General features: G+C 41.5%; 1 protein-coding gene and 1 pseudogene across 1 annotated transcript in view; one reads left to right on the top strand and one right to left on the bottom strand.

The window, feature by feature from the left end:
- LOC126237329 (uncharacterized) overlaps positions 1–18,409 on the top strand; it is a 386,613-nt gene that overhangs the window by 267,318 nt on the left and 100,886 nt on the right. The gene's annotated exons all lie outside the window — the stretch shown is intronic.
- On the bottom strand, positions 14,177–14,295 carry LOC126238123 (5S ribosomal RNA; annotated as a pseudogene).

Raw genomic sequence — 18,409 nt, 5'->3', positions numbered from 1 at the left:
ACCGCTGTCAAGTCCAAGGTGAGCAACGTATTGCCAAGCTAGATGACTACTGAGAAGGAAACTGTCGTAAGCGTCCAACCACAGCGTCACGTGCTGCATCTGAGTTCTGTTACTTTTAACATGTGCGAGGCTCAGTATGGGTGTAAGTTTGTTTTCCTAGCTGGCATGAGAATCAGTACGGAACAGTTGCATAACAGTCACGTCAATGGACTTGAAACTGATAAATTCCGTTCAGCCTGAGGGAATTAATCTGGAGTTATCCGACAACATGTACTGCACGGGTTGGGTCATGCCTACTAACGACGGCAATGGGTAATAAAAGCCTTGTACGTCTGGGAGCCGTAGTTGGAAGTGGTCAGGAAACGGCTCCGTCTAGGAATCTCACCTGTGTTAGTCGTTCTATTGCCCTTACAACTGCGAGTGACTCTAAAGTTGTTAAGCAAACACAATATAAATAAAATAATGTGGCTGGTGATTGATGAAATAGTTCTCGATGCAATTTAAAAGCTAAAATAGCAGAAAATGATCCGTGAACACCATGAATGGCGCCTCATATTAGCTACAGGGAGGGCTTTCGTTCACTCCTAACCACTAATGTTGCCATACCCCGTAATTAACATGACGACTCCACGAAGATAGGGGATAAAGGCTTGGAAAAAGGAGAACATGAATACCAGCCAGCCGCAAAAAGATATAGCAATCAACAAACGACAAACACAGGGAACCAGGCTACATTACAAAGAATACAGCACGGCACATACTAATATACAGCAACAAAACCGTTCACAGGGTAGAGAACATTCTGAAGAAATAATGACTAGAAGTATCATTTCACACAGACAACACAGTACAGAAAAATCTAAACATTAAGAACACCAGGACAGAGAAATTTTCCAAAGCTGAAATTATCAGTTAACCTGCAGTTCATGCCAGTCTATCTGCATAAGTCAAATATACGTAAGTTTTAAAACTACATATTCTCAACACCTCATAGCCTTAAAAAGTAACAGTAGACACTCTGTTTTTGCCGAACATCTCATTCAAGAAAATCGCCACCCAAACAAAATGCACATACTATGGTTTTTGGGTCTAAAACAGAGAAACAACCATGAGTTTTATATGATATTTTACAGAGATAAATTGAGACCCACAGGAGATGACTCACAGGTGTCGAAACATGTCTGGGCAAATAAAAAAGAAATGCATCGTGTTTTACATGAGGCAGAGTAAATAAAATCTCATGAAATAGTTGGACAGTTGAAAGACCAAATTTCACAACTGAAATTCCAGCACCTCAGGATTCATACAGTATGAAAATGTGTTACCTTGAATCACATAAGGAATTTTCAGCATTAAATAGTTTTGTTCACATTTATGAAACTATAAGTAGGAATATTTTTCATAGCGAGGTTCTCGATCTATAAAAAAGAATGCAGTAGGAATCTAAAATAAACTTAATTGCACTGCAGAAATAAAGAATATAAAATATTAGGTATTCCGAAAATATGGTAATAACTAAGAGTTTTTATAGCACTGAGGCTTTCATAAATTATTCACGTTGGCACGGGCTTTGCACTTTTTTCACAGTACATATTATACAATGGTTTCCTCATAAAGAATGCATCTGCTTTTTGTCCTCTATTTTAGTTATTTTGGGCAGTCGGACGTCTAAAAAAGTCCTCAAGTGACCATGGCGAAAAGCAATAATAAATGAGTAATTGAAATTACATCTGAGACGCACTTATTGTTTATTTTAATTGGCATTAATTCTGGCCCCCAGTAATAACGCAAAATCCCAGATCCACAACCCCCCTAGACATATGTATCTTGTAGTCGTTCATTAGCCATGGTTGTTGGTCCACGACTTCGTATGCGTCTTTGAGATGACATTTTAGGTTTATAAATAGCAACCAACACTTCGAATAATCTTTATTTATTATTGTTGTGTACATAAAGAATATCCGAGCTATGCACTAAATGACTGAAGCATTTCGCTGCCTAGTGATTCAGTGGTCTCACCGTCACTAAAAGAAAAAAAAAAGAACAAAACAACACCAGCTTGGATACATGCGCACATCTGTCGACTGCTAAAGCTTCTGCCAAGACTCTTACCATAACAATCGCTCACGCATGAGCTACTGCGAAAAGAGATCACCCTTCAACTGAAAATGCTGCATTTATTGTAGTAGCTTACGACGTCAATCCTATGGCGTCAGACGAGCCTCACGTTACAATTATGAAGTAGCCTACGACTCAGATATAGTATCGTGCTAATCTAAGTTATGTTTCAACAATATCTTGCAGATTATGTTGATGGATAATAATACGGATAGTTCCAAATGACAATGAGAGATCTCACAAATTACCGGTTCCGGTTTATACTGGTTTGACTGAACCATCTTCCAAGGGGTTGGAAGAACTGAAAACATACAAAAACAAAAATCAATAGAAAAATGACAAAAATCTAACAATGTTACCCCGATCTACATCAGGCAATTCCGTTTGATCAGACGATTACAAGACGGTAACCGGTTTTCGCCTACGTACTGAAGTAGTATGAAAATTATTGGTATATCTTTGTTGATGTTTTAATTAATAAAGAGTAATCAAAACATCGTCTGGCAAGTGAAACTATTAGTCAGAAGCTAGGTATTTTGACCCCCTGGTTAGACTGAAATACATCAATTGCTTCAAAAGACTTTCCTAAAAAAAGTATCAAAATTAAGATGTGCAGTCTTCTCATATCAAATTTTGCAGGATCCATTGATGGAGGTCACCCGCTCCAGTACTTGTCACTTCACTGCGAATAAGATGTGATTCTGACTTCCAGTGCCTATTGGTAAAGCTGGGGATAATTGTTGTTGTTGTGGTCCTCAGTCCTGGGACTGGTTTGATGCAGCTCTCCATGCTACTCTATCCTGTGCAAGCTTCTTCATCTTCCAGTACCTACTGCAACCTACATCTTTCTGAATCTGCTTGGTGTATTCGTCTCTTGGTCTCCCTCTACGATTTTTACCCTCCACACCGCCCTCCAATACTAAATTGGTGATCCCTTGATGCCTCAGAGCATGTCCTACCAACCGATCCCTTCTTCTAGTCAAGTTGTGCCACAAACGTCTCTTCTTCCCAATCCTATTCAACACTTCCTCATTAGTTATGTGATCTACCCACCTAAACTTCAGCATTCATCTGTAGCACCACATTTCGAAAGATTCTATTCTCTTCTTGTCCAAAATATTTATCGCCCATGTTTCACTCCCATACATGGCTACACTCCATACAAATACTTTCAGAAACGACTTCCTGACACTTAAATCTATACTCGATGTTAACAAATTTCTCTTATTAAGCAACGCTTTCCTTGCCATTGCCAGTGTACATTTTATATCCTCTCTACTTCGACCATCATCAGTTATTTTGCTCCCCAAATAGCAAAACTCCTTTACTACTTTGTCTCATTTCCTAATCTAATTCCCTAAGCATCACCCGACTTAATTCGACTACATTCCATTATCCTCGTTTTGCTTTTGTTGATGTTCATCTTATATCCTCCTTTCAAGACACTGTCCATCCCGTTCAAATGCTCTTCCAAGTCCTTTCAAGTCCTTTGCTGTCTCTGACAGAATTACAATGTCATCGGCGAACCTCAAAGTTTTTTTTCTTCTCCATGGATTTTAATACCTACTCCGAATTTTTCTTTTGTTTCCTTCACTGCTTGCTCAATATACAGATTGAATAACATTGGGGACAGACTACAACCCTGTCTCACTCCCTTCCCAACCACTGTTCCCTTTGATGTCCCTCGACTCTTATAACTGCCATCTGGTTTCTGCACAAATTGTAAATAGCTTTTCGCTCCCTGTATTTTACCCCTGCCACCTTCAGAATTTGAAAGAGAGTATTCCAGTCAACATTGTCAAAAGCTTTCTCTAAGTCTACAAATGCTAGAAACGTAGGTTTGCCTTTCCTTAATCTAGCTTCAAAGATAAGTCGTAGGGTTAGTATTGCCTCATGTGTTCCAATATTTCTTCCCCGAGGTCGGCTTCTACCAGTTCCTCCATTCGTCTGTAAAGAATTCGGGTTAGTATTTTGCAGCCGTGACTTATTAAACTGACAGTTCGGTAATTTTCACATCTGTCAACACCTGCTTTCTTTGGGATTGGAATTATTATATTCTTCTTGAAGTCTGCGGGTATTTCGCCTGTCTCATACATTTTGCTCACCAGATGGTAGAGTTTTGTCAGGACTTGCTCTCCCAAGGCTGTCAGTAGTTCTAATGGAATGTTATCTACTCCTGGGGCCTTGTTTCGACTCAGGTCTTTCAGTGCTCTGTCAAACTCTTCACGCAGTATCGTATCTCCCATTTCATCTTCATCTACATCCTCTTCCATTTCCATAATATTGTCCTCAAATACATCGCCCTTGTATAGACCCTCTATATACTCCTTCCACCTTTCTGCTTTCCCTTCTTTGCTTAGAACTGGGTTTCCATCTGAGCTTTTGATATTCATACAAGTTGTTCTCTTTTCTCCAAAGGTCTCTTTAATTTTCCTGTAGGCTGTATCTATCTTACCCCTAGTGAGATAAGCCTCTACATCCTTACATTTGTCCTCTAGCCATCCCTGCTTAGCCATTTTGCACTCCCTATCGATCTCATTTTTGAGACGTTTGTATTCATTTTTGCCTGCTTCATTTACTGCTTTTTTATATTTTCTCCTTGCATCAATTAAATTCAATATTTCTTCTGTCACCCAAGGATTTGTACTAGCCCTCGTCTTTTTACCTACTTGAAAAAACTATTCACAGACTTGAAAACATACGTAATTTGTGTGATACCATGGTGTTAGACGTCGAAGTGCAGATATTGTAATTTTCGGTATCTTAATAAGTACCTCATTTAGTGTTTTAGTTGTTTTTTCTCTACGTCTAACAGTCTTCCCGCAGATGTGTCGCATAATTTACTACTTGAACTTCTCTAGCGTGGCCGCAATTACACCACTAAGTGGACTATGTCTGTCATTACAGTCTAATCGTTTTGCGTGCACCTGTCCATACTTCAGCACTTGACCTGCCGCCAAGGGGAAAACAAGCATTAATGGCTATCTCTTGCCGCACATACTTGGAAGTACTAATCAACCTAAAAATGCAACTCCTAATAGCTATAATTATTAGTCTGCAAATGAAGAAAATACGTATGTTGTGTTGTTCATTACACTATCCTCACTGACCAATAAAAATATATCTGTACCTATATCAACAATATCATATTTATATTTTACTTATTTATTTGTTTTGTGTGTGTGTGTCAATGACTCGAGAAGTGATGCTGTGGCACTATGAATTACAACACAAGGTTCTCATTGTATTTGGTCTTTATTAAGACAAAAATCTGTTTTATTGTTATATTATCTACCTTCTGTTTACAACTGACTTATCCATATCATTGTACAAAATGATCATATCAAGAACAAATATTATTACTATTATAATAATAATTATTATTATTTTATACCCGTGCCATCTTATTTGTGAAGAACGTAGACAGATTAGCATTTAAAAATTTAAAAGTTGAATAATAATATTCTAGCTTATACTCAAAATGTTCCTTTATGTACTGTAAACCATTCTCCATGATTTTTTCTAAATTAGCATATGACTTAGGTGTTGTTGCACACAACCTTACTATCTCATTGCAATATGCTATCGCAGGTTCTAATATGTACTATAGTCACCATAAATTCAGAACTAGCTACTCATCTTGATGGAGAAGTCCAGGAACGAATGTGTATGGCTCTGGAATCAAGACAGGGAATACGTGTGTCTACCTCAGAACACATGTGCTAACATGGACACAAAGCTGACAGCCCACGTCTTACTGGTTGGACAATTCTTCAGCGTGACTAGTCACTCTCAAACAAGATCTCCACAGGACCCTATTGAAATCCAGTTTATTGTAGAAACTGAGTGAGCCATGACATCCCATCTTAAACATTTACTAATCCAGTATGAAAATCCAACCCACAGACCACTGTCAGCACATCAGATACGTCTGCTATGAGGTCATTGTTCCCATGCTCAGCAAGTGAATTCTGGTGTGTTCATGGCTTGTAGTAAGGAGATGCCAGTGCTAAGACACTGTTAATACCAAATAGATATGCAAATTAATGAAACTGATCAATTAATTACCACCCACCGACGCCCACCCTGTCTATACCCCCACACCCCGATGATGTGATGTGTTATCCTCAGCCAGCACGTGGGTCCTCAATCCATCCCCCCTATTCGCCCCTCCCCCTCTCTCCTACTCCTACCTTATTATCAAGAATTTCAAATTTTGGCGGGAATTCCGAAATTTGACGGGAATTTCGTTGTCCCAGTGCAGTGCTGACATCCCCCCCCACCCCCCACCCGGGAATTGGTGGAAAGTGGTACCCTTTCTGGGACTCGAGCTCTGGTTCTTCTGGATAGAAAGCCCAAGTGCACCGCCCAGTGCATGGAAAATGATGAGATGCAGGAGAGGAAGCTTAGTGTACTTTATTTATTTTGGTTGGGAAGCTGAAGTAAAGATCGGTCCTAAGTACGTAATTAAAGATCGGTCCCAATTACACAAATATATGCATAGCACTAATTAAGGACTGACTAAAATCGCAACACAGCTCAAAAATTGACAATGTCATACAGTTGGCGTTATCTAGCTGCCAAAATATTTCATAATACCACTCGAAACTAGTGGCAGATGCACTCAAACTCTACGCTTCACCCACAACACGGAGGGAAAAAAAGTCTGGAGTAGGAGGTACTATCTTTTTTTCTGGTGGGAAATGTATTCAACTGCCGAGATGCTGGTGTTGGGCAGAGAGGAGTTTAGTAAGTATATTACCTGTAAGCACGCAGCTCAGGAGTGTACCTATCGCTGTTTGACGTCAGAGATTGCTACAGAAGCCCGGTCAACAGTCACACAGCAGTCAGTGTAATCGAAGCCAATACACGCTACCGCAGCTGATGGAAAATGCTTCACTGCTCTAATTACACATCGAAATTATCGTGAAAGAAAACAGCATTCATAATCAATGGGTCATAATGCAACACATATACTGGGAAATATTGTCGTCCCAAAAGATTGCAGAGGGAGCGGTAGTTGAATGTGCGTCCTCCTTGATGTACGATCACAAACTGCCACCTTCAGCAGATAGTCCTTCGCCAACCCAAAAGGACATAAAGCCAACTACACAACATGAGATAAATGAAGGCCGCCCTGCCCCACACGCTGCGCTCTGGTCGAGGCACAGCTGCCTAGGGCAACCACACACACTCACTGGAACATTCCCACACTGCCACCCAAGAGCCGCCATTCTGAATGTGAAAGCACTGCACTGTAATAATTGTACTCAACATTAATGCACCTCTTATAATCGGGCATCTTTTAAAAAGTAAAACACAGTCGCAACAAGAATAAATGTCCTCTTTCCACGAAAATAGGTGCAGTCCATTTTCTTTTAGTTTTGTGAACAAAATCTGTATAGTTTTTACATTCGACTGCAGGATATAATTAACATCTCATTCTGCGACTTCTAACGAAGTGCATCGCCGCCGATTACAGATGACCCCCTATACATGTCGACACTGCGTAAAATCGGAGAAAAAAAGACTCCCACTATTTTGCTGCAAAAAGTACTCATCACCATAGAATGTCCTCGCTATATCGAGCCGCCATCAGAGTAAAGAAAAAGCGAGAATTTAAACTTTGGAAAAAAATCTATGTTGATCAATTCTTTAGGCTTGATGGACAAATTACCCAACCAGAAAGCCTTTCTCGTGCTCAAATCAGTGTGTAAATAAACTTACATGCACATGTGTATTACAGTCATCTCAGAGATGTGAAACAAAGTTAGAGAATACAATATTTCACGCCATTTGATCACATGTCTGGAAAAAGAGAATCATTCTTCGTTCGACAGTAAGAAGCTGCAATTCAAGATGACGTTTTACCAATGCGAATCTATATCACACCGACGCTTACGAAACAAATCGTGAGAGCCTGTCTCGAAACAGAATCTCCTATAATATTTTATCACCTCTCTATCTATCTATCTATCTATCTATCTATCTATCTCTTCCGTTAAGTCGAAACCAAATACTGTCTGCCTGCCTACATTTGACGTTTTTGCTCCAGAATTCCCCCCCTCCCTCCCTCCCTCTCCTGACCGACAATAGCAGTAGGTTCTTGCTTTCTAGTCTTGTAAGCAATTTGATCATCACAGGCTGTTTCACGCAACTGGTCACACATCGGGAAAAAACACTATCAAAAATGGTTCAAATGGCTCTGAGCACAATGGGACTTAACTTCTGAGGTCATCAGTCCCCTAGAACTTAGAACTACTTAAACCTAACTAACCTAAGGACATCACACACATCCATGCCCGAGGCAGGATTCGAACCTGCGACCGTAGCGGTCGCGCGGTTCCAGACTGTAGCGCCTAGAACCGCTCGGCACCCCGAAAACACTATCATTTCTAGGTTTCACAACGAGCTGTAATTCAAATGGTGTCTACTTTGTTGTTAGAGTTTATGAAGTATCACCATTAGCTGAACTTGCCACTATTTTGCAGGGATAATACTATAAGATAGCCTTGAAAACCAGGCAGAAGCTGTACTGATCCATTCCGAGACAACGGGAAGCTCTTTTAAACGCCAACAAGTTTCCTACACGTACGTACGTGTTTCTGGTGTTTCCATATTTTTGACCAACCGCTGTATCATCCGCAAGTCTCTTCCCCTCTACATAACTACAGTAAGCTACATCCACCTGCGTCGTTCAAATGTAGTCAGTTCTTGTACGTCCATATCTGTCTACATCTATTTCTCTGCAAAATACTGTGAAGTGCAGGCAGACTGATCTCCCGCTATAATGTTTACATGTAGTATTTCCTGCCATCGCTAAATTAACTATTTCTTCATACACCAGGATGTGTCCTATTAACGTATCCTTTCCTCCAACAAAATTTCTTTTCGCGCCGATTCGGGTAATTAATTCTTACTTAATTTTCAGCATTCATCTGTAGCATAACATTCCACAACCTTAGATTCTGTTCTGCGTATGCTGTTTATGGTCCATGTTGCTCTACCATATAACGCTACACTCCGGACAAGTATTTTCAGTAAAAATTTGCTTACACTTACGTTTACATTAGACTAGCGAGTTGCCACGGCTTCGCAGGGACAGCACTAGGTATCTACGGCCATACGGCTTCTCAGGCGCAGTGGCAAGAAAGTATATATACAAATCTTCCCCGTGAATCAGTCTCTCTCTACTAGTCAAAATCGTATCAAGATCTCTGCAGTAGTTCCTGAGATTAGATTTCGCATAAAGATTGAAAAATTCGGCAGGAGCTTCAATTTACAATATGTATAGATGTTAACGAATTAATCTCTTTCACAGGTTTACTGCTACCGATCTGCCACAGTCGGTTATTTTGCTAGCGGAACAGCAGAACGCGTCTATTACTTTTAGTGTTTCATATGGAAGTACAAGGGGCGGTCAAATGAATACGAGAGAGATGGAAAAAACAAGAATACTGTTTCTTATTTGAGAAGTAACTACCATAATTGCTAATACATTTATCCCACAGTGAGACAAGACGGCCAGTGCTTTCATAGAAAAATGTTTGCGGTTGTCTACGAAACCATGATTGTAACCATGCGTGCAAATCGATACCCACGAATGTCTTTTCAGGGATCCAAAAATATTCAAATCGTATGGGGAGAGATAGGGAGTATGTGTAAGGTTTTCCCAGAGAAGTGTCTGCAGCGTAGTCGAAACAACCTTAGCGACATGTGGCCGGGAATTATCCTGGAACAGAATTATGGCTTTCGTCAACCCGCTGCTCACTGCCTTTCTGGAACACGGTGCTACAATTAACGCCCAACGGAACGTCGACACTTTGCAAAAATTGAAGCTTACCATCAAATCCAAACGTCCAGGATAGTTGACGGACAGCGTCATTCTGTTGTAGGATAATGCGCGTCGACATGTTACGACTACGCCGCAGACGTTTCGCTGGGTAACCCTTACACGTCCTCCATACATTCCCTATCTCTCCTCATGCGATTTCCCTATTTAAAGAGCTCCGAAGGAAGACATTCTTGGCCGTCGATTTGCTTCGGACGAGAAGGTGCATGCCTGGGTACAATCACGGTTCAGCAGGCAACTGCAAATATCGCCCCATGCAAGAGCTGACCGTCTTTCTTACAGTGCGGTGAATTTATTAACAGTCATGATGATTCGTTTGAAATAATAAACTGTTTACTTATTGTTTTGCATCTGTCTCGCTTTCATTTGACTGCCCCTTAGAGTTATCTAATTCCCTAAGATTCACTTGATTTAATTCTACTACATTATCCATTTCTGTTGTTATTGTTGATGTTCATCTTATAACCTCTAATAAAGTCACTATCAATTGTGTTTAGCTGGTCTTCCATGTCCTTTGACACCTCTGACAGAACTGCAGTATCACAAGTAAGCCTTAAAGTTTTTGTGTCTTTTTCATCGAACTTTAACTCACTTCCCAACTGTGTCTTTGGTTTTCTTTACTGTTTGTTGCACGTACAGACTGAGTAACATGGGGTATAGCCTGAAAACCTGTCTCACCCACTTCTCGACGACTGCTGCCCTTTGATGTCCTTCGGTTCCTATAACTGAAGTTAACTGGACAAGTCACCGATAGTCCTTTGCTTCATGTATTTTTTCCCTGATGACTTCAGAATTTCTAAGAGCGTGTTATAGTCAACAGTTAGAAAGTTTTTTTCTAAATATACATATCCTATATTTCTTTGATTTCTTGAAGTTATCTTCTAACATACGTCCAGTTTCAGTGTTAAAAAAATGGCTCTGAGCACTATGGGACTTAACGTCTGAGGTCATAGGTCCCCTAAAATTTAGAACTACTTAAACCTAACTAACCTAAGGACATCACACACATCCATGCCCGAGGCAGAATTCGAACCTGCGACCGTAGCGGTCGTGCTGTTTCAGACTGAAGCGCCTAGAACCGCTCGGCCACATCGGCCGGCAGTTTCAGTATTACTTCACCTGTTCCTACAGCTTTATGAAACCTGAACTATCTTCTACAAACAGGCTTCTGACAGTTGTCACGTCCTTCCGTAGGTAAGTCGTGAAACTATTTTTCAAACATTACTTATGAAAGTGATGGTTCGGTAACATACGCGTCACCACATGCGTTATTCCATACTGCGAAGTCTAAATGTTATTTCGCCTTTCTCGCATAATCCCCATAAGAGCTAGAACTTTACTGTCATCTTTAGATCTCCCAAGAATCTTAGAATGGCGAGGGAATTTCGTCTGCTTCAGGCACACTGTTTAGACTTAGGTCCATCAGTTCTGTACCAAAATCTTCTCGCAGTACCATCTCCCCCATGTCTTAATCCACTTCCTCTTGTCTTTCTATGTTATTGTTGTCAAGTTTCTTTCTTTGTATTCTTTCAATTTTTTTCCTCTTATACCTCCCGTCCGCCTCCGTAGCCGAGTAATCAACGCGATAGACGCTCGTGTGGAGGACCCTGCTTCGATTCCCGGTGCAGCCAGGGAATTTTCCTTGGTGAGAGGTCTGGACCGTGATGCCCTCGGTCTCGTGATGCCAATTGAAGAGCTACCTGACAGAGGTAGCGGCTCCAAGGCCGGGACGCCGACAACGGCATCCTATTATTAATGCTGAGGATGACATGGTGGTGGGTCGACTATCATGAGGTCTTCAAGTCCAGACTACCGGGATTCCTTTTCCCCTATACCTCCTCTCGACGTCCCAGCCTTCATTTACGACTTGTTCGTTACCCGAACAGTCAAAACGCAGTCTTTTACTACCCAGATCTCCAGCAAGTCATCCATCGGTGAAAAATGGTCGCACTGAAGGACATGTTTCATGGTTGCAGCTCGAATTTGGAGTAATTAAAACTGAATGAGGACACCTCGTAGTGGTAACGGCTTTTTAATGTGTAGCATTCCAGTTGTAACAACGTCCTAGGGGTAGACCTTCTGGCAGAAACCAGATATGGTCAGTCTGCAGCAGGCACTGCCTGTGACTCAGAGCGCCGCGGCGAGCGGACCGTGGTTAGCGGCCGGCAGGAAGCGTGCAATACCGCCCACGCGCGACCCACTGCCAAACACGTGCTTCCCCTTCCCCCCCCCCCCCTTCCCCACAGCTAAGGACATGCCAACTCCGCTCCACGACTCCGGAATTCCTCTTGCAGAAACGCCACTGTCCAGTCTTCCATCAACTGGCACATCTGCTAGCGGCTACTGTCTACATCTTGCTTTCCTGTTCCACTCTTTGTAAGGCTGGTATTACACTAACAGATTTCTTTGTCCAATATCTTTGTCAAATATCTTTGTCAAAGAAATTTGATGGTGTAATAGGGAAATTTGTCAAATGTCGTCAAATATTTGATCAAATCTAGGGCCTCGCTGTAGATTTGATCGAAGAAGTCGCTTGTCTTCTGTTCACTGCAATGTGACATGTTACCACATGGAGCGCTAGCATCGCTGCAGTGTTCCATCATCTGTAGTGTTTTCATAAACATTGCCGGTAAATACAATTGGTGTGTACTGACAACTACAAAATTAATAGAGATGTATGAAGCTGATGAGGCGCTCTACAACGTGAGGCACCCTGAATTCAAAAATAGATTAAAAAGAATTGAGACCTAACCTAACCTAACCTATCTCTCTCCTGTAGCAAGGAATCGGAGTGTTACATTCAGCCTGTCTTCTGCAGATATAGCAGTTCTTAAGTGAATATTGTGCTTTGTGATATGAGGATACACTTCACTGAGCACATACAGAAATGTATGCTCATCCATTCTTAAGTAATTGATGTATGACTTGACATTTTCCACTATAAGCTCACATACCAAGTTTTGTTGAATGCTTTTATTTTGTCATCATAAAACCCATAGCTTCACCCAGGTACATTTCCTTTTTCCCCCCACTTCTCTTCTGCGTGTGCACACAGTGCAATTGCGGTACATGTTACTGCTGCAGTTAATGACAAGTTATTGTTGTCAGCCATCTTAAACTTTGACGAAAAATATGATGACAGTGTAATACCCCGTTTTAGCGCCGTGTCAAAGATCTTTTTCAAATATATTTGATGAATATTTGATCACGTCTTTGATCAAATCTTTGACAAAGAAATTTGATAGTGTAATACCGGCCTAAGCTAGCTCCGAAAGACGAAGTCGAATAGGGCCTCGTGTAACGGTCTGGCCACGGTACAAAGAACATCTCACACAGGTGTTCACTGTCAAAGCGTGCGAAGTCAGCTGCTGCACAATCCATGTTGGAACCACATACGTGCGCGATGATCATATGGGATATCTTCAACTATCTTAGGGACTACTGCACCTACATTTACATGTACATACATATTCCGCAAGCAACGGTAAGGTGCGTGGCAAAGGGTATCCTGCACGACCACTAGTCATTTCCTTTTCTGATCCATTCACAAATACAACGAGGTAAAAACGGCTGTCAATATGCCTCCATACCAGCCTCAATTTCTCTTATCTTATGTTAGTGGTCGGTTTCCGAAATGTACGTTGGCGGCACTGGGATCGTTCTGCAGTCAGCCAGTTCTCTGAATTTTCTCAGTAGCATTTGAGTTCCTGAAGCATCTTGGTGACACTTGCACTTTGATCAAACCTGCCGGTAACAAGTCTAGCAGCCCGCCTCTGAATTACTTCGATGTCTACTTTTAATCCCAAACACTCGAACAGCACTCAGTACTGGGTCGCACTAGTGTTCTGTACGTGGTATCCTTTACAGATGAACCTCGCATTCCTCAAACTCCTTCAATAAATCGAAGTCAACCGGTCGCCTTCCCCACTACAATCCTTACATTCTCATTTCATTTCATATGGATTCGCAATGTCACGCCTTCATGTTTAATCGACCTTACTCCTCCCAAACAGGCCATGAAGACCCAACAGTACCGACCGGCCCCATGTCATCCTCAGCCCACAGACGTCACTGGATGTCGATATGAAGGGACTTGTGGTCAGCACACCGCTCTCCCAGCCGTATGTCTGTTTCCGAGACCGGAGCCGTTACTTCTCAATCAAATAGGTCCTCAGTTTGCCTCACAAGGGCTGAGTGCACCCCGCTTGCCAACAGCGCTTGGGCAGACTGGATGTTCACCCATCCAAGTGCTAGCCCAGCCCAACAGCGCTTAGCTTCGGTTATCTGACGGGAACCGGTGTTACCACTGTAGCAAGGCCGTTGGCACTATGTCAAATACCACACTATTAATGCTACAACGAACATTATGGGATTGTGTTGCCTACTCATTCGCATTAACTTAGATTTTTCTGCCATTCATTACAACAACTAAAAATTTTATCTAAGTCGTCTTGTACCCTCTTGCTTATTCAACGACGGCACCTTCCTGTACAACGTAGCAGAATCAACGAAGAGCCGCAGATTGCTCTTTACGCTGTCCGTCAGATCATTTTTGTATACAAAGAGTACCAGCGGTCCTGTCACACTTCCCTGGGGCACTCCCAACGATACCCTTGTCTGTGATGAATACTCGCCGTCAAGGACAACACTTACTAGTGATTTATATTCGCTGATGACCCAATACATATTGACACTTCCCCCCCGAAAGACTGAAGATCGCCTAGTGGCGGTGTGGGCATGTGACACAATAGCAAACTGTATAAAGCGGCACAGAAACGAATGGGGAATTTAACGACTATACGAGCCTAAAATGGAGAACGTCAGTGACGTAAGCGACAATGACGAAGGGCAGGTTGCTATGGCCGGTATTACACTATCAAATTTCTTTGTCAAAGATTTGATCAAAGATGTGATCCAATATTCCGTCCAATATATTTGACAAAGATCTTTGACGTAGCGCTACAAGGGGTATTACACTGTCATCAAATTTTTCGTCAAAGTTCAAGATGGCTGACGACAACTTGTTATTAACTGCAGCAGTTCTACGTACTCCAATTGCATTGTGTGCACATGCGGAAAAGAAGTGGGGGGAAAAAATGGAAACATACATACGAGGTTGACAGTCTTAAAAGTCCTGGGATTACAACTTGATAATAAATTCAGTTGGGAGGAGCACACCACAGAACTGCAGAAACGCCTTAACAAATCTGTATTTGCAATTCGAGTGTTAGCAGACATAGGCAACATAAAAATGAAAAAGCTTGCATACTTTCATTCCATAATGTCATATGGGATAATATTCTGGGGTAAATCTTGAAGTCAAACAAAAGTTTTCAAGGTCCAAAAGCGTGTAATACGTATTATTTGTGGAGTAAATTCACGGACCTCCTGCAGAAACCTCTTCAAAGAACTGGGTATACTAACTACTGCCTCTCAGTATATTTACTTCTTAATGAAATTTGTCGTAAATAATATATCTCTTTTTCCAACAAACAACTCAGTTCATACATACAATACCAGGAACAAAAATGTTCTGCACAAGGACTTAAAAGCACTTACTTTAGTTCAAAAAGGGTTCCACTACTCAGGAACACTCATCTTCAATAATTTGGCAGGAATCATAAAAAATTTAGTTAGAAATAAAGATCAGTTTATCAGTTTAAAAGGAGCCTGAAAGACTTACTACTGGCCAACTCCTTCTACTCCATTGGCGAAATTTTTAATAGAAACAAATGATGTATTGTATTTATTCATACTATTAGTATTTTTATTTCAGCTTAAAAAAATCGACATGTTCCACATCCACGGGGATCTCCTCAGCACGGATCTATGGAACGAAAAACTAATCTAATCTGGGTGAAGCCGTGGGTTTTACGACGACACGATAAAAGCATTCAACAAAACTTGTTACGTGAGCTTACAGTGGAAGACGTCAAGTCGTACATCAATTACTTAAGAATGGATGAGCATACATTTCTGTATGTGCTCAATGAAGTGTATCCTCATATCACGAAGCACAATATTCACTTAAGAACTGCTATATCTGCAGAAGACAGGCTCACTATAACACTCCGATTCCTTGCTACAGGAGAGGGTTATGTTAGGTTAGGTTAGGTTAGGTCTCCAATCTTCTTAATCTATTTTTGTATTCAGGGTGCCTCACGTTGTAAAGCGCCTCATCAGCTTCAGACGTCTCTATTAATTTTGTAGTTGTCGGTACACACCAATTGTATTTAGCGTCAATGTTTATAAAAACACTACAGACGACAGAACGCTGCAGCGATGCTAGCGCTCCATGTGGTAACATGTCACATTGCAGTGAACAGAAGACAAGCGGTTTCTTTGATCAAATATACAGCGAGGCCCTAGATTTGATCAAATATTGGACGACATTTGACAAAGTCCCTATTACACTATCAAATATCTTTGACAAAGATATTGGACAAAGATATTTGACAAAGAAATTTGATAGTGTAATACCGGCCTATAGCCCTGCGCCGGGGAACGAGTAGCTCGTCGGCTGTTCGCGTGCTGTAGTCGCGAGCATCCTTGGAAAGTGGTTGAAGGACTGCGAAGGTGGCAGATGGAGCTTTGCTCTCCTTTTAAAGTACGATAGGCAGTGATCTGGGGCGGATATCTGACGGTAGTCTACGTTTCTGGTGCAGACAAAAGTGTTTTGGAGTACACCATTCAGCGCGTATAATTGAGTATGGTGTTCTACAGGAGAGAACCCCATGTGTTCCCTTGATGACCCAATCACATCGTCAATAACGATAGCAGTGGAACCATCGAGACTGACTGTGAACAAATGGAAATGTGTCGCCTTGTCGAATGAGTCACGTTTCTTGTTACACCATATCGGTTGGTGTGTCTGGATACACCATCGCCCAGATTTATAGTTGGTCGCAACATGTATTGTGACATGGATTCATGTTGGTGGGACGATATTTTGCTGAGAAGGCATTCACCGGACTTCCATGGTACCTGTGGTAGTAATCCAAGGCATTATGACTATTGTGGACTACGTGGGAATTATTGTGGACCACCTGCACCCCTTCATCTTTGATGTCTGACGCAATGGCGGTGACATCTTCCATCAGGATAATGGTCCTGAAATCTGGCTTCGCAGGACAGAGCAAATCAGGTTGTGGAAAGGGGCCAAGGTCAATTACTGTTAGTTATACAAGAACACACACAACTTTATTGCTCAAACCAATGCACAGTTTTCTCTTTAAAACAACAAAGATCAATTCACGGTTGAGGGCCCAAGTAACTTCTCCAGAATAAGTTTAATTGATTGCTTTTAAAACACCAGGATTTAGAGTAACGCCTGAAGGTGTTATTTAAGTAAAATTACAATATCTTCTCAGCTGAAAGCCGAAATATTATTTCAGATCAGCTAAGTACATTCTTTAAAAGCTAAGCATTTACAAATTCCGGCTAAAGGCCATATTAAGGAAAATTCAAGTTAATTCTTTGGCTGAAAGGCCAGTTAAAAAAATTTTCTTTACATAAAAAAGAGAGACTTTAAAGATAAGCCTTTACACAGTACAACAGAAAAACATCTTAAGAAAACTTGAAGTATCTTGTCGGTTGAAGGCCCAAGCAATTACTGAAGAATAATTAACGATGATCTTAAGATAAACATTTACAGAACACGGCTGAAGGCTGTTTCAAGAATTCAAGATTATGAAAGTGAAACCTTACAGACAAGGATTTACATATTAAAGCCACAGATTCTCAAACAAACGCGGCTGAAGTCCTAAATGCAGAGCAACAAGAATTTTAAATGAAACACGGCTGAAGGTCTAATCTTAAAGTTGTTATGAAGTTCGGCTGAAGGCCATATACTAATCATAAAACATACAATATTAATTCACGGCTGAAGGCCTGGCACAGAACCTGTGACCAAATAAAATGACAATCACAAACAACAAACAGTGGTGCTCAGAAGTGTTCCAAGGGTCGGCCTGGGGAGGAAACTCTAAGCACAGTTTAGGTGAGACAGGCAGCCAAGTGTAACACTGAACAATCGGGTTGCAGCACGACCTACGGACGGCTGACGAACCAACCAACCGCCTAATCATTTTCCTTCCACCCGACCAACAGCACGACAACCAAAAGTACCAGCGAAGACGAGGATCGCAGCAGAATTATGTCTTAAAACACTCCTGGAAATTGAAATAAGAACACCGTGAATTCATTGTCCCAGGAAGGGGAAACTTTATTGACACATTCCTGGGGTCAGATACATCACATGATCACACTGACAGAACCACAGGCACATAGACACAGGCAACAGAGCATGCACAATGTCGGCACTAGTACAGTGTATATCCACCTTTCGCAGCAATGCAGGCTGCTATTCTCCCATGCAGACGATCGTAGAGATGCTGGATGTAGTCCTGTGGAACGGCTTGCCATGCCATTTCCACCTGG

This window comes from Schistocerca nitens, chromosome 2 (assembly GCF_023898315.1).
Source record: "Schistocerca nitens isolate TAMUIC-IGC-003100 chromosome 2, iqSchNite1.1, whole genome shotgun sequence".
Taxonomy (NCBI): Eukaryota; Metazoa; Arthropoda; class Insecta; order Orthoptera; family Acrididae; genus Schistocerca; species Schistocerca nitens.
The sequence above is the reverse complement of the archived record's forward strand: the minus strand, read 5'-3'. Positions and strand labels throughout refer to the sequence as shown.